At 45.9% G+C, this 25,146-nt stretch overlaps 1 protein-coding gene and 2 long non-coding RNA genes across 6 annotated transcripts in view; 2 read left to right on the top strand and 1 right to left on the bottom strand.

Annotated features, from left to right (window-relative positions):
- LOC120900087 (cysteine-rich motor neuron 1 protein) overlaps positions 1 to 25,146 on the bottom strand; it is a 158,626-nt gene that overhangs the window by 46,995 nt on the left and 86,485 nt on the right. The window contains exon 5 of one of the 4 annotated variants that reach the window (XM_040306675.1): positions 8,823 to 8,886. The exons of the other annotated variants lie outside the window; for them this stretch is intronic. The gene's annotated coding sequence lies outside the window, so the exon portion shown is untranslated. The remainder of the gene's footprint in view (positions 1 to 8,822; positions 8,887 to 25,146) is intronic. 4 annotated transcript variants of the gene reach the window in all.
- Positions 1,350 to 17,071, top strand: LOC120900091. Its single transcript, XR_005739142.1, has 3 exons — positions 1,350 to 1,538; positions 1,997 to 2,083; positions 16,975 to 17,071. It is a non-coding gene; the product is annotated as an uncharacterized LOC120900091 (long non-coding RNA).
- On the top strand, positions 18,256 to 18,554 carry LOC120900092. The gene is made up of 2 exons (XR_005739143.1): positions 18,256 to 18,344; positions 18,412 to 18,554. It is a non-coding gene; the product is annotated as an uncharacterized LOC120900092 (long non-coding RNA).

The raw sequence follows: 25,146 nt of genomic DNA, 5'->3' as shown, positions 1-25,146 counted from the left end.
GGAAAAGAAAAAAAGAGGAACTGATCCAATACACGACGTTACACAGGCAGAAGTGAGATTGTTGAGGTGAAAGGGTGCGCAACCGATGGAAAGTAAATCGAAATGGTGAAACTCAAAGAAAGAAAACAACAGAGAACAAGAGAGAGAGAGAATGAGAGGGAAAATATAGCAAAGCGAGGAAAAAGCAAATAAATGTACGTAACAAGCATAAAAACCGTACCGCATAAAAATGAAGCAGCAAACTTTTGAATGAGTTTTTGCGCAAAAGTTTTTACCTTCACGGTTGTTCCGTTCGGTGCAGAATGCGTGGGAATGGGTAGGTTTATTGACTGAGCAATGGATTTTGCTTCTTTTTTGCCGTTTCTGTAGGATGTGTGTGTGAGAGAGCCATATCCTGAACTCTTTTCTGGAAGGGGCGCGGTACAAAATCTCATCTAGCTTGCAGGTCGTGGTTCAACTTTCTTAGCCGCCGCCTATTTCGATTTGCTTCTCGGCTGTTGGTTGACATTTGACTAGCAGCAATGCGTTGTTGGCAAAGAAATGGCGCCAGTGAGGAGGGTAAAGTTTATGCAGCAAAGGTCACTGGCTGGGTTGGGGAGTCGGAATGATTGCTTTCGAATTTTTCAACGGCCGGGGAAGGGGGTAAAGGGGGGAGACTGTCTCCGAAGCGCATAATCCAAGATCCGCGCCACGCGATCCGAACGCAATAAGGAAGTGATAAATGAAGGAAACAACTTGGCGTACACTTGGGAAGGCTATTGTCGCACAGCACGCGCATTCGTCACAGCGGTGATCACAGAAAAGTGGAACATTTCTTCGCCCAAACCGACTGGGGAGGGAAAGGGAAACGAAAGGCGTCGTCTCGTGACTATTTGCAAAAAATAAAACGAAGGGAACCAAAAACACGCGACCCGCTTTTGCCCTGCTACTGACTGACTGACTGACAAAGACGGGGCCGACGGGCGGGCGGGGCAGACTGCAAATGCAGACCGCAATAATCGTAACAATAATCATAAATTATCAATAAAATAACAATAAAAATCCATAGACTATGAAATCGAGTAATTTATCACACGCGACTAGTTTGCTTTCGTTGGTTCGGTTGCGATATTAGGGCACGGGCCAGACATGGGTAAAAGGGGGTGGAAGCGTTACTAATGGTGGGCAATGGGTTGGTTTGTTGCTTGTTCGTTATTCCCTTTTTTTTCGCCGTTTTGAACGGTTTTGTGGCGTGCGCTGTAGAATGCGGGAGGGCTGTGGCCAAACCCGAAGGATGAATAAATCGACAGCCAAATAATCGAGCGACAGAGAGAGAGCGAGAGAGACAAGAGGCAATGAGGAATGAGTTATGAAGCTTTGCAGTGTCAGCAGCAAAGGCGGCTGTGAAGTTATCATCATCATCTCGCCGGCAACGCTAACCGATTGAACGCAACGAAACAAATCGCTTCAAAATGGCAGAATGTTTTTCACCATCAAACGACAATTTGTGTGTGTGTGTGTGCGTGTGCTGTGCAATTGTACAAAAGAATTGTTGTGAGGTAAGCAGACTGACAGCATGGATCGGCAGCAGCAAAAAAAAAAAGAAGCTCCCTGTACGATAAAATCCTCCGAGCGATAAACGGTTTTGTAACGCCAGTCAATGCGGCGGCGTCCCGAGTACGCGCGGTTCGCCGCTATTGACGAAAGATTTATTGACAAGACGAATCGTTTCTGTGTTCCCTTTTCCCAACCCCAATCACCAGCGCTGTTGTTTGTGGTTTTGGTCCCCCAAAAAACCCCCCCTGTTGTTTGGTAAATGAACTCCCTCTGGCTCGAGATTCGTGCGTTTCCATTGTTCGAGCGAATGACAGCGCACGCTAAATGACAGGTGGCACGCATCTTCGACACGCCATCTTTGATGGGTGGTGCGCGTGCTGCTTTCGGAGCAGCCAGCTAGAACATCATAAATTATTGTACCCTCACTCGCTCCCTCCTTCTCTCTATCTCTCCATTATAGGCCCGCCCGGAAAGAAGAGAAACCCATTTAGAGGTGTGCATCAATGGCGTTGCGTAGGGAGGTTACAGCTTTTTTCCTACGAAACAGGTGAGTTACTACTACGCGTGCATTAAGGTAGTGTGTTCTTTTGAGTGTTTGCGTGTTTTATTTCTGTCGCACGAGATGCAGTTTGCATGTTGCTTCTCAAAGGTCAATGGCAAATGGGAAGGATGGAAGGTTTAGTAGTTTATTTTCAGAAGTTCTTAATGTTTTGGTTTCTATTTTTGTTCCCCCTCTCCTGGGGGTGGGTTAGGTATGACACTAGTAGTGGTTATTTACGGTGAATGGGGAAGTTGATGCTATGTTGTATTCGTTTGTAAGACACTGATTGGGGACGGCACGGTGCTTATTTTAGGATGGAAATACAATTACAATTAGGAATATTTATACAATTCGAAAAGGAATTTATATGCATTAAAATCGATTAGTTTTCGTGATTGTATATGGAACGTATATTGTGCTTTTTTACCTTTTTTGCTCAAAAGCATAGGTACAATTATGAGCAAATTAAAAGCACATTTTCATTTACTGATATTTTGAATGAATAATTTAAAAAAAGAGTGAAAAGCTTAATGATTATTTTTTATCAATTCTTTAGAAACCCGTGTATGTTTTAATCTTCTTGTTTATATTCCAATGAAACATAGCTTGATTGTTACTGATTCCAAATATCAAACGTGTTAACACTTGTTTTCAGCAATTCTATTCATATTTGATCGACCATGTTCAGTTTGGAGGATTTAAATTGCCCCCAAAAAAGCTCACATTTCCGTCGAACCTCAGCGATACAGATTATCAGTTTCCCAAAACATAGCAAAAGCATCACAAACTGAACAACTAAATCTCTACACTACTCCTGAACATAATAACAGCACTATGTGCACATGTTTCTGTACCGTCACACCCAAGCCCACCTGCTGCACCGTACCATGCGTCTCCATTCGTTTGCGCCGTGGCGTCGCCGGACAAAAAATCGGAAAAAGCGGCACATTTCGTTCGTCTTTTTCTCGCACTACTCCATTTGGTCGTTCAATAGCAATGCCGTGTACCTTGGTTCGACTGCAGGGATTTTGACTGTTCATTTGTGTGTACATTTTCACGCTTGTACTCGGTGATGTGGCCGTTGTGTGGTTCATAAATAATCATCGTTTAGGTTCGATTCCGTAAGGCCAACACGTGTACTGTCGGGGAGGCGGGATTTTTTGTTCGTACACGACTAGCGAGCAAACACAGTTTTTGTCGTTAGTTTCAGTTTCGATTTGCTGTACTGACATGTTGAACGTGGAGAGTTTTGCACATTTTTGTTGGTTTTATGAATAGAAAGCTTGTTCGTAGAAAAACAATGTTTTGTTTGCTTTTTTGAATGTATTTTTTCACGGTTTTACATGAAAAATCGCACAATAATTGATCCAACGGCTGCAGTAGTTGTTCAATCTATTCCTCAAATTATGATTGATTGACTTTTATTGTTTAGAAGACATTTTAAGTGAAATTGTATCTGCGAAATGTCAATTTTAGAGCCATTTTTACATCCCCTAATCTCTGAAAACCCTCTCGTTTCACGACCAGATGTGCTCAAGGTAATAATAATGTTTGCTTTTTCCTTTTTACCGCATTGCTTCAATGCCTTTCACTCTCTCTCTCTCTCTCTCTCTCTCTCTCTCTCTCTCTCTCTCTTGTTACTCCTGCAAAACTAAAACGGAAAAATGTTCGTCGATCAACTAGTTCGATCGCAGCTGGTAAAAACCAACGTGTACAGCGTTGGTAAAATTCCACAGATTTTCCCACGCCCCCGTTCATCGTTATAGTTAGTGCTGCTGACGGAAAGTCAATATTGGTGCAGGAATGCTGCTGACGGCACAACAATATGTGGAGGGAGAGAGAGAGAGAGAGAGAGAGAGAGAGAGAGAGAGAGAGAGAGAGAGAGAGAAATGGGAAAAAAATGCCAAACAAAATAGCAAACTTGAAGCTAAAAACACACAATCGCCTACCCACATCATTTGCATTCGACTTTCGCTGGCTACAATTTTGCCGCATCGAACGGCATGACCATATGCCAAGGTCAGGGTGGCGTGTATTTTTCCCCCCACTCGTTTCGTCCTTTCTTTGCACTCTCTGGGGGTTTTGCCCCCGGTTGTTCCTTCCAACCGTCCCCATTCCCCTTGTAGCAATAAATCAACGCAAACGTGGCGCTGAAATGTGGCTCCAGATGCCGCGGGTCTCACGTGCACCGCCCGCATCCACCCTCCCAGCAGAGGGTTTTTTGTTTTTCTTCCCGCGACCTTGGGTTATGATTTCCGTTGCGGGCATGTTGTGTGTGTGTGTGTGTGTGTGTGTGTGTGTGTGTGTGTGTGTGTGTGTGTGTTTTAGCAATTGATTTTCCCCAGTGACACAGATGTGGCGTTGTGCTAACGAGGAGACGGTGCAAAAGCGGGAAAGCATCGGTTTGAATGTAAATATTAATCACTCCCACGAGAGACAGAGAGTCAAACAGAGTGTGTGACGAAAGCATCTTGTTCTGATGCGATCTGTGCGAAAGCATGATAATTGAGCATCGAGGCACCGGCAGATCGTGTTACCCGTCAAATGGTCCCTAATGTGTGTGTGTTTTTTTGGGTGTGTGACTGTGTCTGTTTTGGCATATAAAGGCCAAACATTCCATTCTAATCCAGGCCACAGCGGCACTACCACCCCTCCCCCTCCCCACTCCCCACCCCCCACCATAACGTCTCTTTTGATGTGCGTATTTTTGCCTCCGCATGCGGCCAACCCGCAGCGAAAGAAGCGAATTCGAAATCCTAGATCAAATAGCTCCCTCATCACTCCCCTGCCCCATCCAAAGATGATTTATCGACACCCACGACACACCCTGGCACCCCTGGTGGTAAGCGCCGGGTGAAGAGGAAAGAAAGAAAGAAAGAAAGAAAGAAAGAAAAAAAACGAGAGCAGAAACAGAGCGAGACGGCAACGAACCTGATCGACCGAATACCCGCAGCCACGGGGATTTAATCTGTTTACAGCGGCATATCGTTTCATGCTGTTTTATTTATACAGCTCACTGACAGCATTAGCGTACACACAGACACACAGACACACATACACACATACAAACAATCGCCAGCAGATGAGCAGAATCAGTATGTGGAAGGAAGGAAGAAATTGGGGATGGTTTGGAACAACAGCAACTGCGAAAACGGCTGCAAGATCCCAGGGGCGGTTGGCGGAAAGCGGCCCTCATTTGCATACCGGCCAATTACCGACATCAGCTTTCGGTGGTCGACCTGGTTGGTGGTGGCGGTGCTGGAGCGCGTTTTATGATGGTTAAAAAAAACAACGGACAGGAAGAGGAGAATGAAAGGAAACATGGGGCCATGGGGTGAGGGAGATGAGAGTGAATTCATAATTTTGCGTTTCGGCGTCAGGCGATCGACGTGTTAAGAATTGAAACCGATAGACTGGCATCGAAGAGGAGCGCGGGATGGGTGGTGGTGACTCCTCAAACACTCACCAAGTACGCCCGGGATGGCAAATGAAGTGTGATGATAAATTTTGATTGCATCGATTGATCGATGGAAAATCCATCGGACGGAGCAGCGTTCTTTTTAAACGCGTGTTCGTTAGGAGCGATAGTTGGGAGGAAGACGCGAAAAGTGATGGGTGTAAAAAGGGTAGTTTATTTAAGTAGGTTGTATATTGCCTTAAAATTATGGGTATGCGAATAATGAGGATAAGGAAGAGAGGATTTATGCTGAAAGGAGAGTGCCAAACTGTGCAATATTTAATGGATTTGCTATAAATATAAATATGCATAAATAGTATCCTAAAGGGTATCCAATGGTCTCTAAAGTCTGATAGTTTTTACATTAAAAATCAATATATTCAAAATCAAAAAATATATTTACCTATCAAGCTTTTTATGTTTAAATTTTTAACTATTTTGTGAAGCTTGAATTAGCAATAATTGAAACAAATTTTTAATTCTAAACTTTTTAACACACATGAAATGAAGTTTAAATTGTATTTAAAGTTTTTATAGTGCAAGCTTTTGAATAAATTTGCTGATGAAGGGAATAATACATTAAATATTTAACAAGAAACTAATGAGATAGATATAAAGAACAATAGAGGAAGATAGCTCAAGCTATAGATTTAACTAATAATAATTTACACTATAATAATTTAAAAAAAAAATTAAAGCTGCTCTCCAATCTATTGTTTTGGTATGTTAAAACTACCACAAAAACCCCAAAAATAGAAAAATAAAACAAAATGTTACTTACGCTACCACAAAAACATATTCCATTCCATTTCCATACCTTTGGAACAGTATCTGCGGCCCAAACAAACATTAATCAAAGCAAAATGCTCATCCAGGCTAATCGAATGTAAACGAATCCTGTTTGGCCACGCTGTTGTGTGTTTTCCGCGCATCTGGTTATTGCAAAAGAAAAACACAACAAACACACACACACACATACAGACACACGTACATCATGCGAAAACCTTCGCTCGACGAACGTTTGCTGCGTGACGTCAAACGAAACGCACAAATTGTAGGAATTTCATTCAACCTTTCATCCAAGCATTACTACTACTACGGTTTTGTAGAGGAAATGGTAGATAAAAGGAGAAGGTTAGAGGGGCTCTCTTTTTGCCTTTTTCCCCACTTTTTCCTCGACCACAAAATTTCCATCAGTGAAAAACACATACCCACCCGCCGCGCACCGTATAGTCGAGGCGCGTGGGAAAATGACTATTGAAATTTTAATGCGTTTGATTCACGGTGGTGCGTTTGTTTAAAAATAACTTCCCCCTATACACACCACACCGTAAACCCCATCCCCACAAAGAACCCTTTCCCCAAATTGGTCCCAGTGGGGCAGTATTCCTTCACTGAGTGCGTCCTGATTGCGTGTGGAGCGCGCGCAACAGTTGCGCACCGGAGCGCGGTGGCTGGCGTAGCGGTGACGACGCGCCTGAAGGTGATTTAGAGTACAAAACGACGACGCTTTCCCCAAGGGTTCTTCTAACCTCTCCAGGATGATGTCATAGAAAAAATGGGGAGGGGGGGACGTTCACCCTCTTGACGTCACGGATAGTACGGGTTACCCTTTTTCAGTGTTTAACCCCTTTTTGCCAGCTGATCTTCGAAAAACGGGGGTAGTAGAATAGACTTTCACCTAGCAGAACGTCCTGTTCGTCCGGTTTGCGTGAACTAGCAGCAAGCAATAGGGAAGGAAGGCAGAACGACGGTGGTTTATGTGTGGTAAATCAAAACATCAACCAGTCGTCGTCTCCTGCTGCTACCGCTGCAGGACGGTGCGAAAAGATGACGCCGCAGTAGGCGATGATGCGTTGCGTTGCGTGAACGAAATGCTTGCGCTCGCAGTTGGGCGTGCTTCGCTATAGAGCTAGGGCAAGTGTGTCACGGATGGTTTGTTCTGGGGGTGTTTGTGTATATGTGTGTGTGTGTGTGTAAACAACCATCAACCCGCGGTTAATCTTACTCATCTTGACGCGCCGCGTGTGTCGTGGCGCGTTGCACGATCAGCTGTGTGTGAAGGAATTGCATTGGCACGTTTCCTTCGCGTGTAGTTTTTTTTCTTATGCGATTCAATTCCAGAAATGAAGTAATGAAATTGCTTCATATGTATTGAACATGAAAACAATATTAATACGTCTAACACTTTTAGTTTTTAGAACATTTCGATAAGAGATAAAATATTCAATTTAATTAATCATGTTAAATTAGCAAATTTCTGTAAAGATTCTCGATGCAATCTTGCACTTTGCAACGGAAATAAAAATGTTGAACGAAACGACTTGTTTTTCGACTTGAGCAAACCATAGCCAGCCCTCACATGCCACATGGCAATGCCGCTTCATGTCTCAATTTAAATTGTGTGTGAAAAAGAAAACACACAACACAAAGCAAACATCTCTACGCATCGTTGACGATTGCTTTGATGTATTTAATTGTTGTTTTGCTGTTGCACTTCTGCTACTATTATTTGCTTGCTGCTTTGGCTGCGTGACAGTACAGCAGCACGTGTCGTGTACGGTTGGCACAAGCCGTACCACTGGCCTGGATGCGGTGTTTGTAGGAAATGTGGGAAAAAAGGAGGAACACTGTGTACTGCACCCCTTCTTCCGGAATGTCAAGTGGGTATGTTCAAAGGCGTCTAGACCTCGATCGAACCCTCGTCTAACCGTGATAGAGACTCACGTGATCATCGGTTGTGTGTAATGGTTATTTTCAAATCCCATTGCTGACGGTAAGCGGTGTGGTAAGCGATCGTACATCAAGCGCCTTACTAGTCGCTGTCTAGTCGCTTGCCTTCTTTGCAGGGAAGTTTGTGTAATTTTTTGTTTTGGTTGAGGAGTATTCTGATAAACTAATTGCATCTTGAATTATCTGTCTGTCAGAGAGAAAGACGCTAGCGCCTGCTGTTTGTCGGAGGATGTTTGTTCCGTTGGTTTTTCGGTACCGAGCAGGGATTGGAATTTGAAAAATGTTGCCAATCGCAGACCATTTCTCATATAGGAGGGCATACATAGAGACAAACGCATTCGTGAGGGAGAGTAGAAATAGCAGCAAGAGAAGCATTGCTGATTTATTTTAAACCACAAACCACATCACTGCTGCTGTTTTATTTCAAGACGCGTGTGTGTGTCATTGACATACGTGAAAGAGGAATTGTGGCGTCTAGAAGGAACTTTGAAGCGAAAGCACTTTGAATGTATTCTTGTACTGAAACAAAATATAATTGAATATGATCGCTTATACCTTACAAGATCTGCTTTTCTCGTCCACCAAACGGTCAGTGTCGGTTAAGTGCGTGAGTAATTACCTGAAACAAGAAGAGACACAATTAGTTACAGTAAATACATCCAGAAGCATTAAGGCATTTGTTCAGATTTATATAAACTGTCCAGCATTTAATGTCACCCAGGAGGGGGTGAAATAATCGGATTATTGTCCAGTGTGCGGATAAACAAATACTCATTCCGCTCTAAGGGAGGTCAGGGGAAGATAATTATTGTTTCTGTCACTCCCTTTGCCGGAGCTTGGAGCGATAAAAACGATGATCCCTAACCAAGGCATTCTACCAAGGCGAACGCAATGGCTGTATTTGAAGCTATGACTTCATTTGTTATGCAGAATGCTGCAAAAAAGAAGCTTCTCGCTGTTCTACAGAGCAGTCAGAATCATCACAGCATTGCTGAAATGAAAGGGAAAACAGCCCACGCTTGACCGTGCTCGTCCGACGGATGTGTGCCTTCGGGGAAGGATTCGTTTTGGAATTAAATTGGGAACATGAGGCGCGTGGGCTTTTAAACTTGTAAAGTGATTGCTGTGTTTAAATAAATTAAATAAATAATATGAGAGTTGGGTGTGTGTGACGTAAGACGAACAAAACCGACGAACACTTTAAAGCAAGAGTGAACCGATCGAGAGACCTCCCGTTAAGAGCAATTTATTGTGAACACTCTCTGTTCGTCAGCTGGAGACCCCATAAATGCCATGAGTTGTTGCGATAACCTGAAAACGATTCACTGTGTCTTAGCTCATCATCATTAACACTCATACGTGTTGCCGCCGCAAAAGAAACACAAGCTGAAAAGCAAAAACATTCATCTCACTAAAGAAATGTAGGTTAAGTTCTCTTCCTCGCTTCAAAAGCCAGGTGGAACTACACCAAACCACTACATTAACAGGGCGTACCATTGTGTCCAAAGCCGTGGTTGTGGTTCCTGTGCATGCGGACAAAAGTGTGTTATAATAATAAAAGCCAAAGGTTTCTTTCAAAGCACCATGGTCATTCAACTCGAATGAAGAGTCATAAAAGAAATTTGCATCTTTTGCAATATCTTGTGCCCGGACAGTCGCGGGTTTCGAACATACAGCCCTGAGCAAGGAAAGGAGTGTCCATTTACGACGTCCCGCCGTCATATCTGCAGCACCGATCGCGCGTTTGGAGAAGAAGCCGACCATGTGAAGATCTCATTCGTCGTCGTCGTCGTCGCCGTCGCCGTGAGAAAACCGAACCGGCAAACCAATCCAAAACAAACAAACTGTCCACCGAGCTGTCAGGGATGGCGTCAATGGCGCCATCAGCGTGTGTGATAGTTATGTTGGGTTTGCGTTTGGGAACTGGATGATGCGTTGATGCAAAGCGTGAGAAGGCATCGGAAGGAATCGGTCCTTCAACCAGAAAGTCAAATGAAAACGTTTGCCCTGTGAAGCAAGACGTTCGCGAAATCTGTTCCAACCAAGTTCTTGATTCAACGTGAGTCGCTCCAACTCGCCTGCTCGTTGCTCTGGAGCTGGAGTATCATTGGCACAAAACGAGCAACGGCTGTGTCGATCGAGCAACACTCTACAACATCCTCGCCGGCGTTTTGGCTTTTTAAAACAGCGATAAAAATAAACACTCGACGAGCACGTTTCATCAGATTCCGCGTGCGATCGGCGCACGGGTTGGGCACGTCGAATATGTATTGATGCTGCCGGAATAATAACTCAATCAAAAAACGCGAAAGTGTGTCAGGCTGAAAAGGGGGAGGTGAAAAAAGACCTAAACGAACGAGTTGCATTTTGATCGTTCCAAAGTCCGTTGGGGGAACTATTGGATGGGGGATGTTGTGCACGAGGAATTCTAAATCAGGGGCCCGCCTCGAGTGTGCCACAATTGAAATTGCACATTAAGTGTCGAACATTTCTATTCCGCTGCGGCACACAGTTGTTGAGTGTGTGATGCAAAAGGAGGAGAAGGAGGAGGACCTTTGGAAATTTAAAAACGATTGCATTCGATCGATCGATCGATCGATCGATGATGATGTCGCGGCACCATTTCGGAGGCAGAGAGTAGAGCTGTTGATTAGAGTGAAGGACATTTGTTCAAGTGAAATTGATTAATTATGATGATCTCTTGAAGATCTTGGTGTATCATGATACACCACATATCAACAACGGATGGGTCTAACATACTGTTCAGATGCCAACGATACCTACCTAGTGACGCTGACGTACCTCACTCACTCTCTCACTCTCTATCTCCCTTTCAGGGGTGCAAAAATGTGAAGAATGTCTAGGGTAAATATTTGTCACCCCAAAGTTTTGCGAAACAGGTTGTTGCTATTGCTGCTGCTGCTGCTCCAGCGACAGCGCGTTGTGGCAAAGTTTTACCATCATACTGCCCTCCTCCCATAAGCTGAGGCTCGTCTTTTTGGCTAGGTCAACACAACAAGCTAAAGTGTTACGATAAAGGCGAGATAGTCCCACATCGCTCTCTACCTGTTGCAGCGGCAGTGGGAGGGGAGGTGGAGGATGCGTGTACCAACGTCGGGAGCGTTGTAGTCGTCAGTTTTATCGTACCTTGATTGTTTTGACAGCTGTGATAACGCACTCGTAGTACGCACTCACCATCCAACATCCAACAGCAGCAGCAATGCCCGTGAGTGAAACTCACAATGTTCTCTTCTTGCACAACCCCATTGGCTGGTGGAAGAAGAACTCGCTCGTCACCTTGCTGGGCGACAACAAACAACAACTCCATGGAGACATGTTGGCGTTGTTTTGGATTGTTTATAGAGAGAGAGAGAGACACGCGGGGTAGGTGAAAACTATCTATCCATCGAGTGGAGTTGTTATGGCTTATGTTCGAACAGTTGGACCTGTACGCAATTTGTTGTTGCTGGTGGTCTATTTGATTGCGATAGCTATCCGTTTGGTGGCTGTTTCGGAGGGATGCCTTTTTTAGGTCATCCAGTGGTGGGCTTCGAAACCACACACACACAATGTTTCAAATCAGTCAAAGAATATCAAACAGAAAATCGACTGCAATGCGACTTATGCAATTTATTGCACCGGCTGTGTGTCTGTATGTCAGGATCGATTAATATCCCCTCCCCCGGTACCAATATCTTAATCTCGGAATGCGACAACCCCTCCGGAACGATTAACACATCCTCATAAACATCAGCGAGACCATTTTGTTGCAAATATGTATATTTAAAGCACGAACTGCCAATAGCCATAAACGTCAGGTTTTCTCTTGCTTCTTTCCCTCTTGCCATGGGCCCGGGGTGTGGCGGTAAGGCCCGAGAAGGTATTTGCTGTTTGTTGACTGGCGGCAATAAAACGTCCACACTTTCAAGGGCGAAATGAAACACGTGCCACAGTGCATGAGTGTAAAATCGCGCAACAAACTTTTTTGTGGAATGCTTTTTTTGTTTTAAGATTTCCCAGCTGGTCGCGAAATTCGATCCGCACAGCTGCTATTGGAGGAACGGCTGACTGTTTCTGGGGTTGGAGGCAACATGCAACTGACATCCGCCGTTGGGGGAGACTTTGGACTTATGCACATGTGTGTTTGTGTGCGTGTACGGCATGCGTTGCAATTTCCTGACACTGACATTCCAACCGCACGCTGATGAACGTTGGCCAACGTTGGTGGTGGTGGTGGGTTGCCAGTAATAATATAACGTGCAAAGCAAGTGTTTTCCTCTCTCTCATCCCCCCACCCCCCTTCCCTACGCCAACCATTTTGAGCGTTTGCCAAAACTGGTGGTAGGCAAAGGTGGCAGCGACGGCTCAAGCGCAATTGGATGCCCCGGGTTTTGTGCTGAGTGTGCACTCGGTGGCAGAAAATAAGTCAGCGAGCTACGGCAAACAAGCCAAGCCGCGCGGGCATAGAGCATGGGGGCACCCGGGTTACAGATGTTAGCCATAAGTTTTGCACTTTCTTCCCCTTCTTCTTCTTCTGTTGAAGGTGAAACTAACACCACTAACCCGTGGGCTTTGGTTGGAACAAGCACAAATTGTGCATGCATCTTGCTGCCTTTCGACCACTGTAGTAGATATGGCTTCACTGGAACTGGGTTTGTGTGGTGTGCATCAGTCAGCTGATGCGCTTCTTGTTACTTCGTACGGAATATCTTCTTAGAGGGAGAGAGAGAGAGAGAAAGAGTGTGTTCGGGTAGAAGGGAGGATGGATGCCACGATGTTATACAATTTAATTACGCTCTAATTAAACCCGGCCTATGCTACTTCTCGCGCCGCACGCCGCACGTTCCAGAGCCCGGTCCAGAGTAGACCGGTTTCTGTGTTTGGAGTTGTGCTCCAAGCTGAGAACGTGGAGTGTGAAGAGGGATAACTTGCTGCAGCATCATGCATTACAACACAACCAACGCATCATCAATATGCTAGCCATCACACCGTGGCGTGAGAGTAACGCTTCGATGGCATAAAACTGTAGAACACACACATCATCGATTGAGAGGTCTATTTTATTATTCTTGTTAAGGAAGTAATAGCGACAGGAAATTAAATGTATTTTAAAAACTTGTTGATCATGAAAAAAGCCAGGGAGGCACGCGCTCGTCGCGAGAACGATCGATGACGTGTTGGAATGCGCTTCGCTTTGGACAGGAAGGGCGCATGTTAATATTATTACATGTTTATTACGCATACAGAATGAAGTGTAATAATGCGTTGTGGTGAAGATGGTAATTGGTGGTACAATCTTGTATTTTATTATTAATTGAGTTGTTACAGTGCTTCCCCTTTTCTTCAAAAGCAAGATATTCTTGTTTTTATTCCCTGTAATGCGGATGGAAAGGAATAAATTACGAAAATTGTTCGAGTTCGATTCCGGTTTTGAACTTAAGACGGGTGCACAACTAGTCCGGTGCGTTCACGACTCCACCACGAGATTGGTACCAGGTAGAGTGGTATAGTTACTGGTTTGTATCTACTGCTGGCTTATATTGCAAACCAACATTTTAAATTGAGTTCTGATTGACTATTTCTTTGGAAAACTATCAATACATAAACAAATAAAGAGTTTTGCATCTATTCAACAACATCCTTGATTGCGCAGTACTTTTGCAGTGTACACAACAAACCAAAATTGAGCTTAATTCTGGCACCCTTTTCCCGTTCCCTGTACTTCGCCTACGATGGTGTCAGTAGCATCAACGTGATAGCAACAACACATTGTGCCGCGATTGCTTCCTTCTTACGATGTGTGATACGATCGATTAACAGCAAGTGCCTAATAGGAAGCAAAGCAACCGTAACCGGGGTAGCAGTGAAGGGGGAAGGGGGAGCGATAGTTCCCTACCGCGACAGTGCAGCTAGCTTGTTTGCACCGAAGCTTGACGAGTTGTTAATTGGCTGTTTCGTTTCAATTTCAGCGTCAAACGGGGTTGGGGAGGTTTGTTTTTTTTCTCTAAACTGTGCCTAGAGGAGGACAGGTTTTTTTTTTCTGTCGTTTGTTGATACTGCACGCTTTTGATGATGTTTACAGGAGTATAAAGGGAAGAGAGAGAGAGAGATAAAGAGAGAGAGAGAGAGAAAGAGAGAGAGAGAGAGAAAGAGGGAGAGAAAGAGAAAGAGGAGGTATTTGTGGCGAAAAATGGTACTTCCAACTCTATGGCTACCTCTAGTACACAACCGCCCTGGGGCGAAGGGAGCACAGGAAGTGTGTAGGGGATGTTGAGGTTACGTTTGAAGAAATGATTTATTAGCCCCCCGGTATATTAGCGTCAAACGGTCGTCAACGTGTCGTAGTATGAGGGTTTGGTTGAAACACGGGCGCTCGCTTGGCACTGGGCCACTTGAAGGGTTTGGCCAAGCAAATGTAGCTCAATGTAAGTGGAGAGCTGATGCACTTTTTTTCTTTCTTTGCTGCATCGTGGTAGCACCATGCACTCGGAAATGTAATTTGTGTTTAGTATTCCTTTCACCACCAACGCCCCACGGTGTCGTTTTAGGGTGAGCAAAAGACATGTGATCTGTTTGAAAGTATGGCTGGTAGGTTGGAATGTTTTCAGCGTACTTTTATTACTTTTCCGGTTTCAGTGCGATCCGGGAGTAGAGTAAAACAAATATAGGGCAAGAAATTAAACATCAAGAGTCTGTTTCCTGTTACCCGTGTTTGTGTTTGTGCAGCACACATTATTATATCCACACAATTAAACATTTTCCATCTGTAGAAGGCAAAAAGGAATTCAAATATCAAAGCAATTCATCATTTCAACCATATGCACTCTCAGCACACAGACCAACCAGTAGTTTAATCTGGTGCTTTGTCACCCCCCTTCTGCTGCTTCTAATTTCGCACATACGTTGCAAGCTGCCATTGAAACTAGAGCATAAAAGTAAACGATTATTCGCACCTTTCACCGCCGGGTGATAAAGCGCAGCATAAAACAGGGGCCCAGCTGCCAGCAAGAACTAACGAGCGGAACCGCAGTTCACACGGTGTGCACCACCAGCCCCGGCGGTGCCCCAAACGTTGGCTCGGCACCGTGCCATTAATCTCTTCTTTGTCCATTTGTCGGTTTAATTATGCTTTTCGGTGTCTCTCCCTCCATCTCAGGTGTCTTGCAGGGCGGAACAGTGAGCCCCATTCACGAACTTAAGCGTACATTGTTTGGGTATTGGGAGGGATTTATGAAGAAATAAAAAGCAGCAAACATTCTTGCTCACAAGATCGCTTAAACCGACATAGTTTAGCAAATGCCTAACGCTGTGTGCTAGACGAGCCCGCAGTGCATCGTGGGCTTGCATTCACCCTGTATTAAAAATGGGCACAATATGCTTTACTCGAGAGCTGCATTTTATGCTCCGTTTCGTGGAGCACGTTTATCCAACAACATGGTTCAAGTGGGATTGCGCCAGCATTGCAGCATACATTTCAGAGCTTTCTGTTCTCCCTCTGTGGGAGGAAGATTGGAACAGCAAGATATACCTTTCAAGAACTGGGAAGCAACTCCAGAAGCAAACGGAGCGTATCGAAAATGCATTGCCTGGTGGTCTCGCCGGAAATCCTCCGAAAACGATCCTCCCTTCACCACCCGAAAAGTCATTCCCATTGGAGTGCAACAAAGTACACGGTCGAGGTTTTGCGAAATTAAATGCCTCTTTGCAGAAAAGCGGTCTGTAATTAGCTTTTCTCGCCTCATCTCTCTCTCTCTCCCTCGCCTTTCGTTCCTGTATGTTTGCTGCAGATTTTAGGGTGATATTTTCGTTCGTTCACCTTCCCCCCCAAAAAAAGAACGCGATTTACCGGGCGTAAAATGGAAAGGCAATTGCTTTAGAGGCTCTTTGGCCTCCGAGATGATGTTTGTACGAGCCAATGGCAACAAAATTTGTCCCGCATCGTCTCTACACCATGCCGTTTGCTTTCTCTCGCCCTTTTTTGTGGAGTACATTTTTTCTTAATTCGTTTTATTTTTTGTTCGGACGTTTTCTTGGGACGCGTCTCCGCCGACTGCTTTCCAACGACTGTCGGAGGCAGACGACGACGACGACGACGGTGTTGCGATTTCGCGGTCATTAAAATGCAATTAATTTGATTCGCTTTCGCCCACTTGGCTTGCGTGTGCCGGGAACCAACAGCGAGGGTGGCGGCGTTTTCTCTTCGCTCCCTGGCGGGGTCTCTGATTCCTGATTTAATTTCCGTTTCGTCGGTCGATTTAACATCAAAACATGCAAAACTGCATCTGGACGATCGCACGAGGGTGGCGTTGGTGGTGGTGGTGGTGGTGGTGGTGTACGATTGTGGAGCGAGTCCCGTAATGTTTACGTGAAGAACTTTGGCACGGTAATCTTACACCGGAGAATGGGGATTTGTTTGTGGAAAGAGCAGCTTATGGGGATAATAGACAGCGAGATGTGAAAGATTGATAAGAAGCGGAAGGAACATTAATTGAGCAATGGAAATTAATTCCTTCGCTGTGGTCGTTTTGGTCATTTGGATATACACAATGCTGGGTATGAGAAGTACTTCTTTATTCATATCCACCTTAAAATCTTTGTGTACATTAATTTTATGCTACATTTTATTGCATTTAATAACGATTGACCTTTACGATCGAATAGTTGTTCAATTTTAAACATTTAATAGATCCCAGAAACTCCTTTTCAGTGCAATGAATGCTTCAAGACACTCAAAACTCGAAATGTGAACAACGACAACTAACGTTGTTTCCATCGTCATTACTTCCACGTGCATCATAGCAACCCAACATCATACATGTGGTTGCATGCGTGGGATCTCGAAACTTCAGTCGTTGCTATGGTGTGCGTTACCATTTGCTACCGGAATGACAACACCACAAAGGTACACGATCGAGAGTGCGCTGAGTTCCAAGTGTTGTTGAAACCCGGCAGAAGCAGCAGCAGCAGCACCAGAAGCGAGTTGTCAGAAAAACCTCCTCTCCAATGCCAACGCACCTCGTCGAATCTGTTTCGCCTTGGTTTGGCGAAGCGAAATCTAATCGTCCCGCACTAGGATCGTGTTCCAAATGGGTAAGTTACTACTAGCCGTCTAACTTCCAGCAGCTGCAAATGGATGCTTCTGCGAATTGTGCCGTCCCGCCCGTTTCGTGGGAGTGTTGGCGGTCATGATTGAAGCAGATCGAAAGAGGGTGGTGCAGGGTGCAGGTGAAAATTCATCGTCCACAATACAGAACACACGCTAACGAGTACCATTATCGTAGTAGCCCGAAAATGTTTCAGCCAGTTCCGTGGCCGAACTCCGAGTTGTTGAAAAAAAAACGAAGTGGGCTAAGAGGTAAGTTTAGCTGGCATAACATTGGGATGACGACGCGTTGGTTCTTGGTAACCGGGTCGATGTTTTTTGTGTGAGTTGTTCTTCCTAATGTGTTATTCTATCCCACTAGGTTAGTGTCAGCGTTTCCAGGGGAGCTCGGCTGAACTCAGCTAGAACGTAAAAATCAATTTCTCCATCCTGATGGGAGCTTTTCATCACCCATCAGTGCCCAAGTCGTAACATAGCACACACACACACACGCTTAAAGGGTTGAGAAGTATGAAGAGGGTGGCTAATACTCCAAACTGGCTTGTATCCTTGCACGGACTGGATGCGGACGCGCGCGCACAGTATACGCTATTTCTCGGTTGAGCGTTTGATTACTGATCGGGGAAGTTTTTCGGGGCAGCCACAGAATCACGTAGCATATCGTATCCGTTCCATTTCGGAGCTCTATCAAACCAGGAACTAGTGTAGTTTTGTGAAATGTGCGGCTTTCTGTGGTCAATTTAATGCTCGTTTTTTAAGTTGCTATAGCAGAAGGGATGTGATTGATACACCCTGGGACAGCGTGGATTCGAGCCGTGCGCGAATTGGCAACGTTTTAGGCCCATGGACGTCAATCAATCATGCGCTAGTGGGCCCCCGCTCTTTAATGAGCTACGCCGGCAACCACGGTACCAAGGGGTTTGGAAATTGGGAGCTCATCAGCCCCCATTCGGAGCTGAACCGTGCCAACCGTGGTAAAGGTAAAGGGCGAGGTGTAATTTATTAAGATAATAATTGGCATAATTTGGTTTACCTTCGCAGATGAAAAATGATCGCCGCGTGCAGGTGTGACGTCGAAATGAAAGGGAATGCCATGAAACCGGAGACCGGTGTAGCAGCAGCAACAACAGCAAAAAACTGATGTAAGTAAAGCAGATCTTGAATCATAAAAAGCGCAAATGCTAGCCTCCCCCCTTGTATTCCTGCTTCCTAGTTGAGCATTGGCAAAGAATCGATACGATTAATCCCCGTGCGTTTGATTCAAACCAGCAACAGACAACAAAAAAAATGCTCACCCATCGCTTTACCAGCGCAAAAGGGAATTCTTAAAGCAAGTTTGATTGACAGGCTGGCTGGCCCCGCGTGTGTCGTTTTGCTGGAGACGGACTCGCCGTTCCGCGTCGTTCGAGAAGGGGAGGAACATGAGAGACAAGTTCACGACCACGGCGAAGACGGCTCATTTCACTTTACGCCCGCAAGATGCTCGAACCTGTCAGATTAGCGCTGACTCGCAATGTAAACACCGGCCAGGTCGTCTGGCTGTCCGCGGCCATTTCCCACGCACCCCGGTTACCCCCCCCCCCCCACGAAAGCCAGCTGTCAGAATTATTTACTCGGTTAATTAGGCACTTTGCTTCACTTGGTTGTGGCTTTGGCCAGCGCAGGCCTCCGATGCTTAGTAGAGGGGGGGTTCATTTCGGGGTTCAGCCGGGGTCCGGTGCGTGCTAAAAGTTTAGCAGCAATCTTGTCGCTTGTCTGATTTGTCGTACAAGAGCGCTGTGTTTGAAGTGACATCGCGCGAGGGACTGATAAACGCGAGAAGAGGCCACGAAGGGCACGAAGGTTTGGTGTGTTGGAAAGCAATTTTTGTCTGGAGTCGATTGGAGTGCCCGCAGCAACTGCTGCTCTAGGCTCCAGACTGTTGAGGAGTTAAACTTTTGATGGGTTTGATTTGTTTTTGCTTCCTCTTGCAAACCAGTTTTAAAGCGCTGGGAATGGAGCGTATTCGTGGAGCAGTCCAGTTGAGGCTGTGTGAACAGTTCTCCTGTCCCGATCTTAGCCAAACATAAACACGGTAGCCTGCTAGTTGGGAAGCTTACCCAATCCCACTTATCTACCGTTACCGCATCTGACCGTGGTTGATCCAGATAGTTTGGTAAGCGTTTCGCCGTTCGCGCTCTGGCGTGTTGTTATCGTACCCCGCGCCACGAGGATGCAAAATGAAGCTCGGCAAACATGGATGCTCAACTCAGCGGCTCGTGGCTCAAAGATGTAGCCACGATACTTGCCACCCACTCACTTGGATTGGCTTTTGGTCGCGCGGCGCGCGGTAAACACACAGCAAACGAGCGCGCAAACAATTGGCTGCGTTGGATCGCGCGAAGGGCTTAGAAACTAGCCCTTTTTGGGGCCACACTTGAGTGTGTGTGTGTGGGTGTTTTGCACCAGTTCCGGAGCGGATGGATAGTAACGCATTATCTTGTGTCCTCCATGTAAGTTTGTTTAAGGTTGAGCCTTCCCTCACGCTCCCTTACGACACCTGTGCTGTTACGTGTGTTTCGAGCAGTTGCTCAGCTAATGAGGCAAGGTAATTTGTTTGCAGGAGTATTTCCGTGACCTCTCTCTCTCTTCTCTCCCTCATCCCGGAACTTCCACCTCACACTCGTGGATGTTTCGCAAGTGTTTGCTCGAAAGCACTTCTGCGTTTCGAGAGACCACCAACAAAAAGCCTAGTCAACCACCTGCCACCAAGTGGCATAGCCATAAGTTCTAATAGTTGACTCCAGTGTTGGGTGAATATATTGGCCGATAAGTTGGGCGTTGGGGCGTTTACTTTAAATTTAAACTTTACACCGTGAAGGTGTTAAGGTTAAATGAATTTTAGAAGCCCTAGTAAAGCAATGGTCCGATGGGGTCTCTCCGTCGGGTACGGGGAGAAGCAGCAGCAGCAGCTCGAAGTTTCAAGGTTTACGTTACGGTCCCTTATCTCCTTGTTCAGGTGTGCTGCTTACAGTGCTGCCTCCAAGGTGATCCCATGTATGGATATTATTGTGTGTTAAAAACCAATTTCAACCCGAATGCTTTAAAGTGTAACACTGGTAAGAATGGAATGGAGAAGTCTCCCCGTGCGGTCGTCGAAAACCCGTCCCAATATCGGCTAGATATAATCGTAAATATTCGTAATGCTTCTCCACGGTCTCTTCGCGGCGATTAGTTTGTTTCAGTTTTTGTTCTCACACAGGACACGGGGTGCGAGAGGTGGTGGCACCCACTTAACCGACCGTGGATGCTTTAAATGTCACAACTTCAATTAAGGGCGCCTACCAATCGAGCGGAACAGATGATGATTGAGCGAACGGACGAACGAAAGAGACCGGCGCATAATCATAATCGTAAACATAAAAACGGGGCCTGTTGTCAGCCAGTTTAAGGGCGCCTTCCGCGTTCTGCGGCCGAAAGGTTTAGCGGCCACGCAACTAAGTTGCCGCGTGGGCGGTGTACGCCACCGTTTTTTTTTCATGGTCCAGGCCCCGGGGCACAGAGAGCGCCGCCGTCCGTAGATTGGGAAGTAAATAAAAACTGTGGAGTACATCATTACCCTTTTGCCCTTTGGTTCAACCCTCCCTGTGGCGGTTTGGCGTCGTAATTTTTTATTACCGTTAATTAGTCACTAGAGCGAAGAACAGTGAAGGAGGTTGTGGTGTGGATGCGTATGTTCAATCGAGTGGAATTGAGCGGTTGTGTGTGTGTGTGTGCCTCGGTTCGCACTCCAGCTATTGAATGAATGCGTACGCGTTAAGATGGCATCCGCCGAATCTGCTCGAATGCTTAACATTCTTCGGATTTGGGAAGTGGGGACGTTAGCAAAAGGGCGAGAAATGGGTGGGAAATGCTGTACACCCAAGCTCTGTCACAAGCTACTTGTACTGTGGTAGGAGAAGGGGCCGACAACAACAGTGCGCACTGTTGCTGAAGATTGGAGTGTTGATGATGATGACGGTACCAGTGACACGTCAAGCTCGGCGCAAGCCCTTTTGAAGTGTACCCAGAAGGGTTCTCCCTGCGCTCTCCCCATTAGTATGCGGAAGCGAACCGCCTTTTGATGCGTTGTGATGGTTGTGGATAGTATGTGTGTGTGTGGGAGCAAAAAATGATGTGCACGAGATGGCCACAAACGCCGGCATCAGCTGGATTGAGTCCCTATGCTAATTGCGGAGGAGGATAGGAATATTAATATAAAAAAGGCCCCACTTGTCCTTCTCCACCGTGAGCGCCCAAAGTAGGTTAGTCGCGTTTACGTGTTGCGCATCGCCGATAAGTTGCCGCGGCCGAGTGCCGTGATCGAGTTTATTACTTGGGGCGGCCGTTTTTGGATAATGGGTTGGATTAGCTTCCGTGACAGCTACGGCGATGATCTACGACGATGTTCGCAGTCGGTTTGCTTACGGTTGAAAGAGAGGCGTTGTGTGAGGAGGGGAATTTAAATAAGTGGAATTTTATATGCATGTTTTGCATGAACGTTTATGTGTTATTAATAATCAGTAAAATATATAATCTTTTTATAAACGGAAAATAGTTTTAAATTGATCTTTAGTATGGGTTTATAAATATTTCTTTGTGCCATAAAACGATTATCCCTTGAAAAATAACTCCAATATTTGCAAACTGGTGACTATTTCATGATCACAAAGGAAGCACGAAGGCTCTGTGCACTCGTACGATTGCTTTCTCGCTACTGCATCGCATTGCCATTAATCTGGGCGAAAACGAAATATATAAAACACTTTCCACTTCACATGCATTGCACATCTGTCAAATAAATGCTTTCCCACTGGGTGTGTGTGGAGCGCCAACGCCAAACGAAACGCGTAATTTATATCGCGTCCGGTTGGCGTACGGGGGGAGCGAAACGGAAGTACGGGCAAATATATACGACAAACATGTACATGATTGTGCACCGCACAGAACCTGAAAGCAATAATAAATCGCCGGTGTTAAACAAAACCGGAGAAAGCTAGGAAGTTGGACGCCCCAGCCGCCACCACCGAGCCAGATCCTTCGATTCGCGGTGCAAAGGCCACGGGTGAAAAGGAAAGCGACCTTGTTGAGATGTCGCCGACGTCGTCGTCGTCGTCTTCGTTGGTGGTGTGGAAAAATTATTCACCTCACGTAATCACCGAAGCTCTGCTGCCTGGTACCAGCAGCACACACCGTGGCGTCGTGACAGAATAGACCGGAAAGCGTAAAGATGTGAGCCGAAAAAAGTACCCACGACGCAAGCAAGCAGCCAAGTTTGCTGCAAGATTTTGGCAAAGGGATATACAGTTTCGCATCACAGCGTGATAAAACAAAAGCACACGACAGAAAGCTAACAAGGGGGTAGCCAACAGCGAAGAAAACGGAATTGGAATTGAAATTGAAATGGGAAATGGGTGGTGAATGGAAGTGCCTCCAAGCCAAAACCCGACCGACCGAGTCCTTCCCGCTTGGGAACTGGGTGGAACTCACCCCTGGATTAGCCTGATTTCATTACACAACGGGAGGGGAAAAAAACGACGGGGATTCGCCTTTTGTTTGCCAGCTTGTTAGCTTAGACAAGCGAAACATGTTCTGCGTGTGAGACGAAAATAATAGAATCACGCAATCATCTTTGTGTTTTTTGTCTTTTTCCTGTCTCTCACGGAGGTTTTCCTTTCTAGTACCTAGTATCTAGAACTAGATACGGCAGATACGGCACACAAACACGCGCACTGTAGTTGGCATTGTTGATAAAACAAATGTTTGTTTAAAAAAGTGTTCGTTAGTACACATTTCCAAAAAATAGCTTCTATGGCTTAGAAAGGCATTGGTGACAAACATTGTATTCAAAATCCTTCACCTAAGGTCTCAGAAACCTTATCGACGAGAGCCTAAAATAGGATAAGCCAAAAAGCATGCACAGAGATGTCACGAAACCCTTTTTATGAAGCTTTTCCAGCAATTCAGGCTCTCCCTGACCATTAAAATGCCCTCATTAAGGGATACGGGAATTGATCAGTCCCGCAGGGATAGGACGGTCCGTCACCATTGGACGCTGTGTCCTTCGGGCGGATGACGACTGGCCGTAAAATATCAATGACAATACAATTAAAACGTTACCAGAGCTGGCAGGTACGTTACCCAAAGGACGCTGCGTATGCGTGACGTCCCATGGCGCACCGGTACGGTGTGGGATTAATTGAAGCTTTGCTGGAAGGATTGTGGGCATAGAATTCAGTTAGGACATCGGGGACAAACACCAAATCCAACGGGGACCATGCGTGCCATGTGTCCGGAAGGATGCGAACGACACCCGTACCCGTCGTCAACGAAACACGAATGAAAATGTCGGATTAAAGCAAGCTTCAAAAAAAAAACGACACACAACATCACAAACAACAATAATGAAGGTGTATTGGAGAAGGAAGAAACGAGAAACGAGGGACAACAGAAAAACAAGTCCACGAAATATTTCATTTCACATCGCTGAGTTGTTCGCGATGTATGGGTCGCTAAGCGCTTTGGGATGACGTTGAACGACAGAACGGATGGAAATGACGACGCGTATGATGTTTGGACACTGCTTGCCGCAGCTTCACTCGGTCGCGCTGAAGTGAAACGAACGCAACAACGTACGACAGTAGGTTCATTCGTGACCACAGTTCTACGAAAAGGACACCGCCCAGCTATGGTGACTGTCGAGCAGCTGAGGGCTGATGATGATCATTATGCAAATTTATGTAACCGGCAGGCAGTGTGTGTGTGTATCGGGTTTGTATCGATACAGGCACGGGCACGAGAAATCGAACCTGCATCGAACGTTGACGGTAGCGGCCAAGTCGTCCAAACAAATTCCGGGATTTTCCGATGGCTTACCGGTACGGTTTCTACGCGGGCTGCGGCAACCGGGCTGCAAAGTTTCCGCATGATGATGATGCTGATGATGGTGTGATTTCTCCCGCTGGGAAAACAGACATCATGCTCCGGAGGGCATCCGAGTTAGTGCTTCTCCGAGATCGGTCGAAATATTCAAAAGCCAAAAACCCGAGCAAGCTAACTCGCTTTCGTACCGTTTGTTATTGTACTCCCCCCGCCACACTGGTAGGACCAGGTACAGTGCCAAAGGCGAATGTTGGGAAAGAACATTGCATACGCTAGACCGCCGGGGTCCTGGGCTTGTTGCATGCGGATGTCTCTGTCCCGGTCTGTGATCGATTTGGGAGATGGTAGAGCGTCGAGATCATCGTTGTTGTTCGATGCTGTTGCTGTGAAATACCGAAAATTGCCATGAAAATTGGTAACATTCGTGATGGGAGGTGCTGCTGGGGTGGCACAACACGCAGACGATGACGATTTGTCAACCGATGCCTCTCGACACGGTGGACCTATCGTCCGTGTTGCGGTAGTGAAGTTGCGAGAATCACATTTCCGAATGTGTATGGATGGCGAGTTTGGATGCTGTTTGTGCATTTATGGGAACACTACACTATATGGAGGTGAGATTGCATGGCACTGGTCCGGTCCCTGGTGGAATTGATGCAGCAGCACTCAGTGGACGATCGATTTCCCACTCGTACGTCCAGGGGGGATATAACCTGCCAAGGGTTTGGGTTTGCATGAAGCAGCAGCGCAATGCTTTAGAAATAATATCTTTTTCGAGAAGCAATGGGGATTCGGTATGATTGACGGTAAAGTGACGATGCTTTCGGTTAGAATAATTTATTCCAAATTGCATTTGCAAGTTGCTTTCTACGCCCA

Source organism: Anopheles arabiensis, chromosome 3 (assembly GCF_016920715.1).
Source record: "Anopheles arabiensis isolate DONGOLA chromosome 3, AaraD3, whole genome shotgun sequence".
Taxonomy (NCBI): Eukaryota; Metazoa; Arthropoda; class Insecta; order Diptera; family Culicidae; genus Anopheles; species Anopheles arabiensis.
The sequence above is the reverse complement of the archived record's forward strand: the minus strand, read 5'-3'. Positions and strand labels throughout refer to the sequence as shown.